This window comes from Zeugodacus cucurbitae, chromosome 3 (genome assembly GCF_028554725.1).
Source record: "Zeugodacus cucurbitae isolate PBARC_wt_2022May chromosome 3, idZeuCucr1.2, whole genome shotgun sequence".
In the NCBI taxonomy this organism is placed as follows: domain Eukaryota; kingdom Metazoa; phylum Arthropoda; class Insecta; order Diptera; family Tephritidae; genus Zeugodacus; species Zeugodacus cucurbitae.
In genome coordinates this window covers 28,603,887-28,621,052 of record NC_071668.1, presented here as the reverse complement: position 1 = coordinate 28,621,052, position 17,166 = coordinate 28,603,887, and the positions used below count along the sequence as shown (strand labels likewise).

Below are 17,166 nucleotides of genomic sequence, written 5' to 3'. Positions count from 1 at the left end.
AAAATGGCGATAACCAAAAACACATAAAGAGCTATAACTAAGCCATAAATAAAGTTATGAAAATAAAATTTGGAACATAGGATCGCATTAGAGAGGGGCACATTTGAATGTAATTTTTTTGGAAAAGTGGGCGTGACCCCGCCCTCAAATAGGTTTTTTGTATATATCTTGCAAACCAATAAAGCTATATAAACCAAACTTTCTGCAGTCGTTTCTTTTAGCCGTTTCCTTATACAGTCCAAAAATGAAAGAAATCGGATAATAACCACGCCCACCTCCCATACAAAGGTTAGGTTGAAAGTTACTAAAAGTGGGTTAACTCACTAACGAGAAACGTCAGAAACACCAAATTTTACATAAGAAATGGCAGAAGGAAGCTGCACTGAGATTTTTTTACAAAATGGAAAATGGGCGTGGCGTCGCCCACTTATGGGTCAAAAACCATATCTCAGTAACTACTCGACAGATTCGAATGAAATTCGGTATATAATATTTTCTTGGCACCCTACTTCCCATATAACTCAATTTTGAAACCTTCTGATTCTTTAACTTTATAATGTATACATAAGGAACAGATAAAGATAGCGAAATAAAACTTTACACAAATACTGTATTTGAGCTGTGACATCACTTGAGGAAAAATTGTCAAAATCGGACCATGACTTTTCAAGGCCCCTGATATCAAACATGCCTTTCACCGAAAATATAGGTAAATCTATAAATAAATTGCGAGAGTATAAAATGTTCGGTTGCACCCGAACTTAGACTTTCCTTACTTGTTTTGTATTGAAATAATGCAGAGCTCCACGGATTGGGTGCGGCATGTACCAAGACCGTTCTTGACAATGTTTCTTTCAAGGTTTCTTCAGACTTATTTAAAGTTAGAGGTGGCTCAGTTCAGTTCAGTATCAGAGTCTCGCAACATAATAATGTCAGTGTAACCTTTGGCATCGAACTTGAATACAGATACTTTAAACGGTCGAATTTTTCGAGCATTCTCTGATCTTGCTTTTACAATTCATCGATATGCAATATAACCTTATAACCTACCTATCGTAACCAAGCATGGCTATGAGAAGATTTTCTGGGTGACCATAATATCCATTTCGTTGGAATACTTTGTCAACGATAGGTTTGATATCGGAATTCAAATAACGACTTAGGTTAATGGCTCCATAGACTTTCATAACGTACGGGGGTAATACAACTAGTTTTTCTTCTGGGTCAGTTTAAGTGGTATACAATCTTAGAATTCGATAAGCTATTGTTAGCCATCTAGAATATTTAAGGGCTTCAGATTCTATTTTAGCTAAATCAGAAGAATATATACCAGTACTGATAGCGATCATTATGTCGTATAAATACTTTTGGTCAATAAATTGTAGGTATAACGCTAAATTCGACTATCGGTGATGGCCTATTGAATTCCTCCTCAATCAGACGAATAACACCACCTTTGAAACCTGTACTATATCTACACCGCCTTTCACAATTTTTTCTGATTGAGCTTTGGTCGAGTAAGAAACTTACTTCCTCCTTGGGAACACGACACACTTTTAAACAGCTACAATTCCTAATCTTTCCGATAATTCAAAAACTTTCGGCTCGTTTGTTGTTTTATCGGGCTTTAATTCATGTTTTATGAGCTGGTATCTGCTTCATATAGGTCATTTGTGGTGTTTGAACTTGAAACATATTTCAGCTATTAAGACAAGTAATAAGTACTAATAACAGTTATAAACTAAACTAAAAGCACCATATATACATGAAAATATACTACTTCCAGTAAATATCCCGATTCCATCAGTAAAATTCGATGTAACAAATAATTGAACGGCGAACAAGAGAACAGCTGTACCTACCTATATTTTCGGGTTAAATTAGCCACAATCATATTCGATATATTGGTCCTTGAAATGATATACTCCGATTTCGAGAAATGAACGGACGACGCGTTGAGATGAACGAAGCATCACCTCCAATGATGCATTTGTGCAAAGTTTTATTTTAATATCTTCACTGATGCTTGATTTATATATTGTATAGGGAATGAATCAGATAGATCTCAAAGCTGTTTTTTATGGGAAGTAGTTGCGATTCTGAACCGATTTAGCCATTCAAATCGTATCAAGATATCGAAAAAATATTACGTACCAATTCGCAATAACTGGTATTATTGTCAATCGACTATATAGAGGTCCGATCATAATCAGGGTCCAATTATTCAATTATACGTGTAGTTATTTTAGATTTACCTAATTCTCTTTTAACCACCATGCTACCATGTGTGCAGCTGCTTTAAATTTTATTTCACTTTTTACACACTTCTTGTTCTCAAATGTGAAATGTGTGTGCTTACTTGAATTTTACAACAAAAGCCTCTTGATATTTTGTTTCTACTCACATTAATGAGCGATGCAGCCATTTAAACGCTGCACTTTTCTTCAAGTGTCACATTTAAGCTCAACAATTACTGATATTCTTTTTGTCATAATCGCATTTATTGCTGCCGTTATGGTGGTTGTTGTTGCCCATATATTAAGTTGATGACCCTGTTGAAATGCAAATTCGCCATTGCTACACGTTGGCTGCCACAGCTTTGAAGCCTAACTTTGAATATGCCGTGTAGACTTCTGCTAAGTACCCCGTAAGGAATGTTTTGACTAATTCTGCACATATTATTTATATAAATGTTTTATTTTAAAACATCAGGTCTGTTTACTTTTGGGCTCAAAAAACAACCATTACAAATGGAAAATCTAACCGAATGTTTATTACTATATATAGTTGAACCTCCCGAACTAGAATCACCATAATCCAGAAAAAAACTTTGAGTTAGAGAAACTTCGAGTTATAGAACTTTCATTAAGACAAAGAATTTTGCAAAAAGATGTAAAATATAGATTTATACCCAGATTATAAGTACAGTTTCGTATTAATATCGTCAACATAATTGTTCTTGATACAAATCGTAAGGCCCAGAAAATATGCCATAAATGACCAGAACAAAACCTTGAGTAGATAACGCAACTTGGACGAATCTGTAGCAGTAACAGTCAGTTTGCTCCTAAGGGACAACAATTAAGCCCTATGTAGATAGGGTTAAGATTTCTGAAGAGCATTTGATTTTATAACAACGGCACGAGATCCCTTCGACTAATAGAAAGTAAATTTAAATCATCGAACACGTCTGGAACATGCTCATGCATAACTTAAAGCGTTGATATGTTCCAAGTGCCCAGATAACAGTTGATGAGCAATTGTTTTCATATCGACGCCACACACTTTTCAATATAATAGCGTCTTATTCCTAACACAAAACACACACTTATCTGACTATATCCATACAAATCTAACATCTGCTCAGACCTAGTTATACCGTTTAGATAAAAAAAACATTTAACTCCGAGGTTTAAAGGGAACTTCACCCTTTTCTAGAATAATTTTGTGTTTTTTCAACGCCTTTCAATGTGATTTAGCGCCTCAAATCATGACAATTAAAATGCAAAACGAATCATAGAACGGTAAATTAATCGCTGATCCTTGAGCTTGAGAAAAGAGACCAGCGCGATAGAGACCAGTTGGCAGATATATAAAAATTACCAAATTTAAAATTGAATGCTTGCAAAATATAGGAATTTCTCTCATTTTTTTTAAGAGGCTGCTGTCTGTTTGTTCACAAGGTTCGCTGTTCCTACAAGACACGTTCTATTGCAACTGCCATGAAACTTCAGTGTTGTTGTTGTGCTGACCACAAAATGTGCTTTGAAAAGCGATTGTAAATGAAAATTGCAATTGCCATATTAGAACTTCGCAATTGTGAAGCGTTTTACTGCTAAATATGTAAAAGAATAATAAAGTGCGTATTTGTTCGAATTTTACTCTGTCTGTGAGTGTGTCCGTACCTCAGCGCATTATGTATTGATTGTTCATGTTGTTGCTTTTGTTGCAGCATCTTTGCCCTGACTGTTATAGTATGGTGGCATTTTGATTTGATTGCTTTGCCGCGCACATTTGCATGAAAATGACATTTTTGACAGCTGTCGATCACCGTTATTGCCCGCAACAAACACACAAAGGCCACGGTATTAGGCATCAATAGTTCACTAACAAATTGATTATTTTTCATTCGCTGTATTTATTTGTGTATTCGCCCCGCTAGAGGATTGCATATTTGATGAGTATCATTCCGAAAATTGTTTAATAATTGACTCCTTTACGACATCATGAGTTGAGACCTGCACCCGTGATATAGAGATTCATCATGCCTCTTATGATATGATACAGTGAAAATATGCTAATTCGAGGAATAATACGGTATGAAGACTCAGCCATAAATTATGCAGATATTTATTAGCGTGACATTTTGTAAGATTTTATTTCCCATGAGATATGAATATTTCTGTCATATTTTGTTGTGATATTTATGAAGTGACATCAGGACGAGCTTTTCAAAATCTTTGAGCACTTTTCTACATTTTAATTACTTGTAGTCTAAGGATGCTTATATTTTTATCGTTTTAAAGTACATGATTTCTGCAAAATTTACAGCAAGAATTTTCTTGAGGTCTGGGGAAAGCTGGAGCCAGGAAATCTTTTAACAGGAATAGATGTACTATTTATTTATAAAAAAGTATTTCCATTATTAAATTGTATTCAACACTAGCAGACCGCTCCGCCTTCGCACGGGTTTAAACAAACATTTCAAAAGTTGTAATCTTTTACACACTTATACACACTCTCCCATACATATGTATGTACCTTCCTGTTTCTTGCGTGGGTTCATTAAAAAAAGTAAAATGAAAAAAATTCGAACATGAAATTATATTTTATTTGCAATGAGCTAAAACGTATAACGATCTCTAGTCTTTGATGTCCGTTGTCTTTCTCTCTTATTATGAAAACGTTGGAAACGATCTGTGTTTCTAATATTTTGTTCTTCAAGCAGCTGTATATGCTCCCTACTCGACCCTCAAGCCCGTACTTGGGAGGTTTTGAAATTTTGTTCAGCAAGCAGCTATGTGCGCTTGTTACTCCACTCTCTGGCACGCGATTGCGATGCGAAGATAATAACTTGCAAGACGATTTTCATTTTCAGGTTAAGATTCTCCATCATGGGGTCTTTTTAATACTCTCACCCGGGAACTATTTCCAAAAAATTGAGATTCTAGCAATAAATATAGCCTATGTTACTCAGGACGGATATATTGCTTCGAAGCGCAACAACCTTCAGGGAGGTGGCGCTCCACTCGGATAGTAGAGCGGCGATACTAGCCCTGAATTCATTGACCATGCGCTCAGGGTTGGTTAAGGAATGCCCATCCTCACTGTCGGTGGCATCGTTATACTTTTCAATTAGATTAGTCTGGGTTTTGAAATTTGGTCACTGCGGAATCGCGGGGAATTGTAAGGCTGATGAGCTTACAAGGTCAGGAACGACGGACCCACTATTAGAAGCATGGAGTCATGTAGGAGCTCCATTGTCCTACTTCGGTCTGCTATTGGACAAATGGGCTTCGGCTGAGCTGGGTAGGCGCTGGTCAGTTACCAACACATGCTTAGTCGCAAGATCCTTCTGGCCTAAGGTAAACCGCGGTAGGTCTACTGAACTTTTCACCCTCAGTAAACCTTACCTCTCCTTAGTCGTAGGGGTTCTTAATGGCCATTGCCCCATTGGGATCCACGATGTAAAGTTAACAATCTTACCGGATGCTAGCTGTAGAAGCTGCATGGAGGAGGGTGTGGTGGAATCATCTCATTACTTTCTTCTGGAATGTCCCGCCTTTGCGAGATCAAGAAAGGAATTTCTTGGATCTCACTTTTTAGAACAGGCTCGCGAAGTAGCGAATATAGAAATTAAAAATCTCTGCAGATTTTTAATAGGTTCAGGGCGCTTTGTCGACTCCTAATTGTTAATCTAGGGAGGTAGCAGGTCTCATAAAGGTTTATATTTTAAAGTCTACGTGCGTTTTCCCTTTGGGAAACAGCCTTACAACCTAACCTAACCTACTCGGGATGAATGTAGCACACTAGTTTTTGAGTTTATTCATTACAAACATACATACACATCTTTCCTCTTTATAATTTATCAATTCCTTCAAAATACGCGGAACGAAACTATGCAACTCTTTTATATGATTTGAGGAAGTTACTCTTCTAAAGTTATTGTTTTCGATGACAAGGTTAATCGAATTAACCGTAAATTTATTTTCAAAATATTTTGTAAACGAGGTATAGTTGTTTAAGACTTCGAGGGGAATTAGATACATGTGATTACTGGTCAATGTCCAACAGGTAGGTGAGGTAGGTAGATGAGGTGAGTTTAGGTGTCAAACCAAACGATAGTTGCCAAAGCTGCTTAGAGAAAGACGAAGAGGAATCATCCAAACACTTCTTCGTTCAATGTACAGCATTAACCAGACTAAGTTTAAAACACCTCGGTAGGCACACCTTCGGCGAACTCATTGAAGTGAATGGAGTTGGCGATCCGTTAGGAGTATTTTGGTGCGAGAAAAGGCAGTCGAAACTGTCTAAGTGAGACTTCCTGCCGTTGCGGAGGCTATGGCCGATGGGCCGTGAGGTACCACTAAATAAACAAGTATTTTTTCCATCATAGACTACATACGGAGCATCGGGGTTTCTCACTTTGGTCTCAGAATTAGTTTAACGACAGTTTTTCTTCTTCATTGACGGATGCAAGGAAAATATTACAAACCGAATTTCATTGAAATTGGTCGAATGCCCACATCCACAACGTTGCATCCAAATATGACCCTTCGTAGTGCGATCCTTTGTACCACATTTAACTTTTACAGCTTTATTTATTGCTTAATTATGGCACTGTATGTGCTTTCGGTTTAGACATTTTGTGGGCGTGACAGTGCTCTGATTCGGTCTGATTCAAGAAACACGTGTACCAAGTTTCATCAAGATATCTTATTTTTTACTCAAGTTACAGCATGCACAGGCGGACAGACAGCCGGATTTCAAATCTACTCGTCATCATGATCACTTTGGTATATATCTAACTCATTTAGTTTAAGGTATTACAAACTACCGTTATGTGAACAAAACTATTCTACTCTCTTAGAAACTTGGTTGCGAGAGTATAAAAATACGAAATTAATAAATTTTAAATTATCAACTAATCACATACTTCCAATATAAATCTCTCACTAAATTCAAAATTCTAAAGTAGGCAATAAATAAATTGACAGCGTTATATAACACATATTATATTTAATATTAAAAAGCTTTTGATTATAATTTATTGGCGAAAATTGTCAGTTAGGAGCCCTAGACAGTTAAGGCACATAACTTCAACTCGACATAAAATTCCATAACATATTTTTTTCATTTCTTTTTTCTTCGCAATATTCAGGTGATGCACACACTCTCTGACTACGGCCACTAGACAACATGCTGCTGATTGTCGCAAGCACCCCGACAAGTAATCAAATACCGTTCAGCTTGCGAATGTGCCAGTGTCTTATCGAACACGCCTTTCGCTGAGACACCGTCCCTACACACATTTACATGTATGTATGTATGTGTGTGAGTACTGAAACACAAGTACTCATTCGAGTGCATGCTCGCATCATCTGCCCAGGTGCCACACCCCCCACCAGCTGATGGCGTTTCTGCTTAGCACGTACCAACGCCAAAAGCCGAGTGCAAAACAGAACAGCGGAGATTACATCAAAGGGGGAGGGCACCGTGTTGCCAACAGCTGTCACTGCTGGCAGATTGAATTCTAAAGCGCGAGTGGTTTTTGCTAGCACTCGCAGCGCGCAAAGGGGGAATCTCGCGAGCGGGGTGCATATGTAGGCAATATGTTGGCTTGTAGGTGTGACTTGTAATCACTGTCAACGTGTGATAATGCGACAGCCTGCCAGCCAGCCAGACCGAGTGAGGGCACTGATAAATTGAGTGCGCAATGGTAGCGAGAATCAACTCGGCTGGCTGTGTGACACCGCCTGTGTCTGCTAGCAACAAAATGCGGAAATTATTCATAACAAATTTGACTGTCAGGGCCGTTGTCTGCCACCGCTACCTCGGCTGCTTCTGTGACGTCGCTTGTGTTATCAAAGACTTTAATGAGGGTTGCTGCAACATACCGCAAACACAAAAACAAGTTAGAGCATAACCTTTTAATGAGCGAGGGCAAGCGGCGCTTGATTTTCCGTTAACAATATGACAAAGGAAGTCCTGGGTTGTCCTTGCAACTAGGATAACGGTAGGCAGCGAGATTGACAACACAATAAAATGCTAATACAAAGCGAATTGAGCATAAACGTGAAAGAAATAAATATGTTTGTTTGTAATTTGATAGTAAAAATAATGGAAAACAATTTATTTTGAAAATTACTGTGGTTTCTCGGCATTCAGACATTATTTGCCTCTAAATACAAATGAATATACGTTTGCTCTTTGTAAGTGATAATGATGTTCTAATTGCTTATTTCCTACTCACCACTTGCACAGTAACTTTCTTTGCCACTGACATTTTATTTGTTTTGATTTTTGTTCTATGAAAATTTGCGGCAGGCGTGATGTGACAGCAGTCAAGTAGCATCCGATAACGGAATCCTTGCAAGTGACACATTGGTAAGGACTTCAAAGAACACCTGCGGTGAATTTAATTACATCGCACCAAGGCAACGCAGTGTCAACAAGCATAATAACATGAAGCAACCGAAAAATTACATTTCATATTTAATTTTTGATTGAAACTCCAAATTCGAAGAGATTTTCTTGCTATCTTGGTATGCCGTGCGCTTTCAGGCATTACCGACAATTGTGAAATATAAGGTTCGTGGATTCATGATTAGTTTCAATATTAAAGTATGTATTCCAAAAGGTGATTTACTTTGATTGTACTGTATATATACGAACTAGTCCTTCAGTTTTTATACTCTCGCAACAAAAGTTGCTAAAGAGAGTATTATAGTTTTGTCCACATAACGGTTGTATGTAAGTCCTAAAACTAAACGAGTTAGATATAGGGTTATATATACCAAAGTGATCAGGGTGACGAGTAAAGTTCAAATCCGGATGCCTGTCTGTCCGTCTGTCCGTCCGTGCAAGCTGTAACTTGAGTAAAAATTGAGATATCTTAATGAAACTTGGAACACGTGTTCCTTTGCACCATAAGAAGGTTAAGTTCGAAGATGGGAGGAATCGGACCACTGCCACGCCCACAAAATGGCGATAACCAAAAACACATAAAGAGCTATAACTAAGCCATAAATAAAGTTATGAAAATAAAATTTGGAACATAGGATCGCATTAGAGAGGGGCACATTTGAATGTAATTTTTTGGAAAAGTGGGCGTGACCCCGCCCTCAAATAGGTTTTTTGTATATATCTTGCAAACCAATAAAGCCATATAAACCAAACTTTCTGCAGTCGTTTCTTTTAGCCGTTTCCTTATACAGTCCAAAAATGAAAGAAATCGGATAATAACCACGCCCACCTCCCATACAAAGGTTAGGTTAAAAATGACTAAAAGTACGTTAACTCACTAACGAGAAACGTCTGAAACACAAAATTTCACAGAAATGATAGCAGAAGGAAGCTGCACTCAGATCTTTTTACAAATTGGAAAATGGGCGTGGCAACGCCCACTTATGGGTCAAAAACCATATCTCAGTAACTACTCAACAGATTTCAATGAAATTCGGTATATAATATTTTATTGACACCCTGATGACATGAAATCGGTTCACAACCACGACTACTTTCTTTATAACTCGATTTTGATTTTGAATTCCATCTGAATCCTTCACTTTATAATATATACATTAGGAACCAATGATGATAGCGAAATAAAACTTTACACAAATACAGTATATGATCAGTGGCATCACTTGTGAAAAAATTGTCGAAAACGGACTATAATTTTTCAAGGCCCCAGATATCGCACATGTTGAACTCAGCGCCTAAGGTTAAATTTTAACCGAAAATATGGGTAAATCTCTCAGCTAATTTAATGTAATTCAGAGGAAATTTTTTTCTTCCAATAGTGTGTCTCTGTTCCAAAAATTATTAAAATCGGGTCACAACATATCCTATCTCCCATATACCTAATTATAGGTTTTTCTAAAATTCGTTGAGCTTTATTACGCATATATGTATTGGTTAATATGTGATATATCTTAGCAAAATTAAGTGAGCGTATAGTATTGGATATAGTGTCCCTTGCTGGTGAAATTGAATGAAATCGGTTCAGGAATTACCTCAGCCCCCATATCTATATATGACGATTTTCGTTATTCTATTAAACTTTATGCCGAATTTATGGGTAAATTTGTGCGTTATCTTAATAAAATTTCTTCAATAAATTGCGAGAGTATAAAATGTTCGGTTACACCCGAACTTAGCCTTTCCTTACTTGTTAAGATATCGTTTTGAAATTTTGCAGATGTTATTTTCTCTTCAAGAAGCTGCTCATTTGTCGGAACTGCCGATATCGGATCACTATATGATATAGCTGCTCTCTCATATACCTAATCTCCGAAAAAATTTTTCAGATCGGTTAACTATATAACCTTAATGTTTCTAGCAAACAACCCGGCCAAAAAGAATTAGTAAAATGTTTTCTTTTTTATACTCTCGCAACAAAAGTTGCTAAAGAGAGTATTATAGTTTTGTTCACATAACGGTTGTTTGTAACACCAAAAACTAAAAGAGTTAGATATAGAGTCATATATACCAAAGTGATCAGGGTGACGAGTAGATTTGAAATCCGGATGTCTGCCCGTCTGACCGTCTGTGCAAGCTGTAACTTGAGTAAAAATTAAGATTTCTTGACGAAACTTGGCACAAATATTCCTTGGCACCATAAGAAGATCAAGTTCGAAAATGGGCAGAATCGGACCATTGCCACTCCCACAAAATGGCGAAAACCAAAAACACATAAAGTGTCATAACTAAGCCATAATTGAAGATATAAAAGTAAAATTTGGAATAAAGGATCGCAGTAGGAGGGGGCATATTTGGATGTAATTTTTTTGGGGAAGTGGGCGTGGCCCCGCCCACAAATCGGTTATTTGTATTTAACTCGCAAACTAATAAAGCTATATAAACCAAACTTTCTGCAGTCGGTTCTCTTACATACCCCACCACACACCATGAAAATAGTTGAAATCGGATAATAACCACGCCCACCTCCCATACAAAGGTTAGGTTGAAAATTACTAAAAGTGGGTTAACTAACTAACGAAAAACGTCAGAAACACTAAATTTTGCAGATGAAATAGCAGAAGGGAGCTGCACTCAGATTTTTTTACAAAATGGAAAATGGGCGTGGCATCGCCCACTTATGGGTCAAAAACCATATCTCAGGAACTACTCGACCGATTCGAATGAAATTCGGTATATAATATTTTCTTGACACCCTGATAACACGGACAAAACATGGGAAACCACTACTACTTTCCTTATAACTCAATTTTGAAATCCATCTTATTCCTTCACTTTATAATGTAAACATAAGGAACCAATGAAGATAACGAAATAAAACTTTACACAATTAGTGCATATCATCTCTGGCTTCACTTGTGAAAAAATTGTCGAAATTGGACCATAACTTTTCAAAGCCCCAGATATCGAACATGTTGAACACAGCGCCTAAGGATAAATTTTAACCGAAAATATGGGTAAATCTCTCAGATATCTCAATTTAAATCAGAGGAAATTGTTTTCTTCTAATAGTGTGTCTCTGTTCCAAAAATTATTAAAATCGGATCGTAACATTTCCATATACAACATTGTAGGTTTTTCAAAAGTATCTTCTCCTAGCTCCCATATACCTAATTATAGGTTTTTCAAAAATACGGTGAGCTTTATTCCGCATATACATTGGTATTGTATGTATTGGTTAAATTTCTTCAATAAATTGCGAGAGTATAAAATGTTCGGTTGCACCCGAACTTAGCCTTTCCTTACTTGTTTTTACTTACTTTTTCTTACGTCTTTAGATTTGCTTAAACACATCGTTACTAAAAGAAATGCACCTGTGAAGGGTATATTAGCTTCGGTACAGCCGAAGTTAACGTTTTTTCTTGTTTTTTCACAACTTGTTCCCTGTTGGCATCAGGTTCTATTTTTTTTAATTTTTGAATAATTTCTTTATAGCACTTGTATTTTCTTTTGCGGTTACAATATAATATATATAGATATAGGGTTATATATACCAAAATTATCAGGGTGACAAGTAGGTTTGAAATTCGGATGTATGTCTGTCTGTCCGTCTGTGCAAGCTGTAAGTTGATTTACAGAACCTTTCAAGACCGGAGCTTTCTCATGTAGGGACCGAGGAGTAATCTGGTAACGGATGTCCAGAGCATACTGGGGTTATGGAAGAAACACTTCCCCGACCTGCTGAATGGCAATGAAAGTACAACAGCAGGAGATGGCGTACCATAAAGAAATTCGAATAGCAATTGTCCGCTTGATATAAGTCTTCTCAATATCGCATATAAAGTCCTGTCAAACGTATTGTGTGAAAGATTAAAACCCTGAACTTATTGGACCTTATCAGTGCGGCTTTAGACCTCGAAAATCCATCATGGACCAGTTATTCACCATCCGCCAAATCTTGGAAAAGACCCGTAAAAAGAGGATCGACACACACCATCTCTTTATCGATTTTAAAGCTGCTTTCGACATTTGGTATCCCTACAAAACTAATACGGTTATGTAAACTGTCGTGAGCAACACCATAAGCTTCGTCAGGATCGGGAAAGACCTCTCCGAGCCGTTCGATACCAAACGAGGTTTCAAACAGGGTGACTCACTACCGTGCGACTTCTTCATTATATTGCTGGAAAAAATAATACGAGCTGCAGAGCTAAATAGAGAAGGTACAATCTTCAATAAGAGTGTACAGCTGCTGGCGTACGCCGATGATGTTGATATCATCGGAAGCAACAACCGCGCCGTTTGTTCTGCTTTTTCCAGACTGGATAAGGAAGCGAAGCGTTTGGGTCTGGTGGTGAATGAGGACAAAACGAAATATCTTCTGTCATCAAACAAACACTCAGCGCACTCGCGTCTTGGCTCTCACGTCACTCTTGACAGTCATAACTTCGAAGTCGTAGATAGTTTCATCTACTTGGGAACCAGCATTAACAACACCAACAATGTCAGCCTCGAAATCCAACGCAGAACCACTGGCTGGGTCATGTTGTTCGAATGATGAAAACAATCCAGCTCTGAAAGTGTCCGATGCAGTACCCGCTGGAGGAAGCCGCGGAAGAGGACGACGTTCACTCCGATGGAAAGGTCAAGTGGAAAGTGACCTGGCTTCACATGATGTTTCCAGTTGGCGCCAAAAAGAAAAAAAAAAGAGGAATGATGGGCCGCTCTGGTGGATTCGGCTATAATCGCTTAAAGCAGTATATATATATATATATATATATATATATATTCTCGACGAAACTTCGATCAAATAGTTTTAAAAAATGTTTACTTTAGCTATCAGAAGTACTTGAATAATGCAGATGGTGCAGATGGTGAGCACTATGATCTCAGGAATGTCACATTCATGTTCAATAACAAGTTTTAATCTAAGCTATCAAAAATTTGAATAGTTACGATTTAAAAGTAGAATGAACAAAATAATAGGTGTTAAAATCTGTTAATTTGTTGATAACACCATTTCACGGTCATTCTTTTTCAGAACATGACGGCTTAACATTTTCCAAAACAATATCCTGTACTCAATGACTATTGTATCCTTTATTCAAAATAACGGACGAATCCTTTGTCAGAATAAATATCCCCACACTATTATGTTTCCGCCCACATACTTAATTTTCTTAGTGGTGTATCTACAACCAAATTCTTTGGCTTTAGGCCAAGGGACAGTCCTTTTACAACCATTTCCATAAATACCGCCCAGAAAGCTACTGCAGAGATGTCAGTCTTCAATGCTTGAAGTTCTCTCTATTTATTACATCAATTAAAATAAAAAACTCTCCAGTGTGAAGAGACGTTTTACCGAGCCTTTACCGATTTCACGATACATATATTATTTACTTCTTCTCTGCCTGTAATTCAGCACAATTTAGTACACTTTTCGGTTATCAAGGAAATATGTGTATATTTGAGAGTAGCGAATCGAAGGAACAATTAGTATTAATCACGTAAATTGGTATAATTAAATAAAATTATGTTATGAAGATTATTATTACTTTGTTTTTGTATTAATGTGATATCGATGGGCTCTCTTGCGTGAAACTCAACTGGTTGACTTCGTTTTTGCGCTGCGAATTTTTTGAGTGAGTAGTAATTCGGCTCGTCAGTGCTTAGCATATTTCCCAATTTCCTGTTGGGATAATACAAATTCTTGTGGCAAAATTGCCTTCCTAAACGAGAACGAGGCCACAAGTTTTACACTTTGCGACGGCGAAACTTTGCTCTGACACCCGCTGTGATGGATGATCAAAAGGCGAGAAATAACAATGTAAAAAACGGTGTAATAATGTTAGAACTGAAGGAGAGCAAAAACAGATATTACAAATTTAGAGATTTCATCTAGTTATATCTGACGCCTCTAAAGTACTTGTAAGAAGAGTGGTTATTAGGCTGCATGATAAACACCGAAAACTATCACTTTGGGTAGAACTGAAAGGGTTGCAAGGCTATTTTGCAAAAAAAAGAACGGTGGATGACGTTGTTGTCAACTTGTGTTGACGTCGCAAATTAATTTCGACAAACAACAGACTGATGGATATAATAGCAATATTTAACCCTTACTGGATCCTTCGTGCATACACATTATTATTTACAGTTATCAATTTATGTGACTTAAACTTTGCAAATGCAGCTATCTATGCACAGTCAGGTCTATATATGCATGTATAATTTGCTTTTGGCTGTGATAAATCGCTGGCAATAAGCGTGCAACATGTGTCGGGTAATAAACGCATCCCAACACAAGTGCTTGCATATTCATTTGCATGTATGTATCTATATGTATGCTAACTGCCACTAATGTGCTTTAAAAATCTCAATTTTTAATGTTTAATCCTGTCAAGGAGACCAAATGAAGTAGTGGGTGTGCGTGTGTGTGTTTGTGTACATGGGTTTGCCAAAGGTTATTGCCACGCTCCTGTTGCACGTGACCGACTGTCAGTGCGTTCATTCAACGAAGAGAAATGCTCGCAGTCATTTACCAAGCCCACCGCCCATTCTCCATCAATTTGAAAAGAAAAAGTGTACTTAGTTGGAATTTCAAAAAAGCAACAAAAAAATAGGAATGTCACAGGAATATAACACCAAAGTGCGAAAAATGTTTATCGTCGCTGTGGCGGAACGTCGTTCGCACAATATGTTTCCTTCATTTATTATTGTTGCTGTTGTTGCAGTGATGGCTGCAGTAGCAATTGAAAAGCTAATGGATGCTGGCTACGCCGAGAGATACACTTGTTCGCCCGGACGACTCGTGTGTACATTTCAGTGTGTGTGCGTGTGCGACGTACATCAACCATAACCGTCACGCTATCGATGATGATGGGTCGGTCGCAGCACTGACACGCGACCAACCAACAAGGGACTACAGTCCTGTGTCTGATGAAGCCAAAGATCATAAAAGTTCTGCGCAACTATTGTTCTGTCGTTGATTTAAAATGAAAATTGCCTTTTCCTCTTTGTGGTTAAAAGTTTCCTTCCGGCATAATGGCGAAAAATTTGAGATTCAAAAATTACGAACTGGCACTTGACGGACAGACAAAGCAAGGCAGGAGGCGTGTACATAGATACTAAATAATAGAAAAGAAAAAAATAATAATCAATAGATAAACTTTGTGTTTGAACTACAATGAATTTGCTGAAGGCGCGTCGATGGTAGTGGCAGAAAACGTATATAAATGTATTCCATCATCGTTCCAAGCAATATTATAGCATACTTATAGGCGGAACTCTAGCAAACACAGTGCTGTTATCATTCGGATTGGGTAAAGTCCCTACAAAAAAGTTTATTGCAAGATAATTTTTTTTCACAATTCTTTTAATTTCAATTTTATTTTCTTATTGTCATATTGGAAAAATTTCGCTAATCGTAAATGTATTTTAATAATAATAAGATTTATTCGTAAAATCGAAAGATAAAACTAAAGTCTACCGTCACTTTTATTCGATGCCAATTAGAATTTCACGATTAGGTTAGGTAAGACTGATGAACTAGCAAGGCTAGACACGTCAGTCTTAACTACAGTAAGATGGGAACGAGCAGAAGCGATACATATCCTCTTGTGATTTTCTAACTAATGAACAGTTGGTCAGTAGCAAGTCCTTCTAGCACAAAAATCGTAAGATGTACTTCTGCTCCTCACTTTCAGTAATATTTCCTTATTTGTATGGGTTATTATATCGGGAAGAAGATGGCAGGTGGAATCATCTCAACACTTCTTTATAAAATACCCCGCCTAGACGAGATCGAGGTTCCTTGGTTGCGGACTTAGAAAAAAAACAATATACAGATTTGTAGTAGGTTCACGGCGTTTTGTCGAGTGTTAATATCTAATTAGTGGGTTTTTCGGTCCTTATAGTCTAAGTGTCTTGTGGGGAACAGCCAAAAGATCCAATCTAAAGTCTATTAACAAATCAAACTTGGCACTAAATATCATGGGGCCATCATGAAAATCGATTTCAGAATAGAACAACAATGTTAGTTTACTTTAGTTCAAATATATACTTTCCTAACGACTTAATGCATTTGGCATACATAAGTATTCTTAATTTAAGTACTTTCCATGTATGTTCCAATATCATTGTTGTAAGCAACCGGTGAGGTATAATCACACTCTCGGCGGTAACTGGTGAACTCTTCTATTTCTTCTTTTCCTATTATACGTACTCGTATATGACCTCTGTGCTTATTCTTCCACCTTCTGTGATATTCATAATCTCAGCATATAAGGCAAAATAATAGTAATTGAGCAATAAAGCTGAAGCTATCTTCTAATTGCTTATGACACAGCAGCTATTACTCGTAGGCTATTCCAAATAAAGTCCTACCATCCTTTTCCTGGTACCGGGACCCTCAGCTCTTTGTTCCTTTCTGGAAAGAGTATTGTTATTCAATATGCCAGAAACACCATTTTCTACTTTGTCTAACCAAAGTTCTATAACCGAATCCATGTAATCTAACATTACTGA

General features: G+C 37.3%; 1 protein-coding gene across 1 annotated transcript in view; it reads left to right on the top strand.

Moving 5' to 3' along the window:
- LOC105212879 (dynein axonemal heavy chain 7) overlaps positions 1 to 17,166 on the top strand; it is a 370,911-nt gene that overhangs the window by 208,030 nt on the left and 145,715 nt on the right. The window lies entirely within an intron of this gene.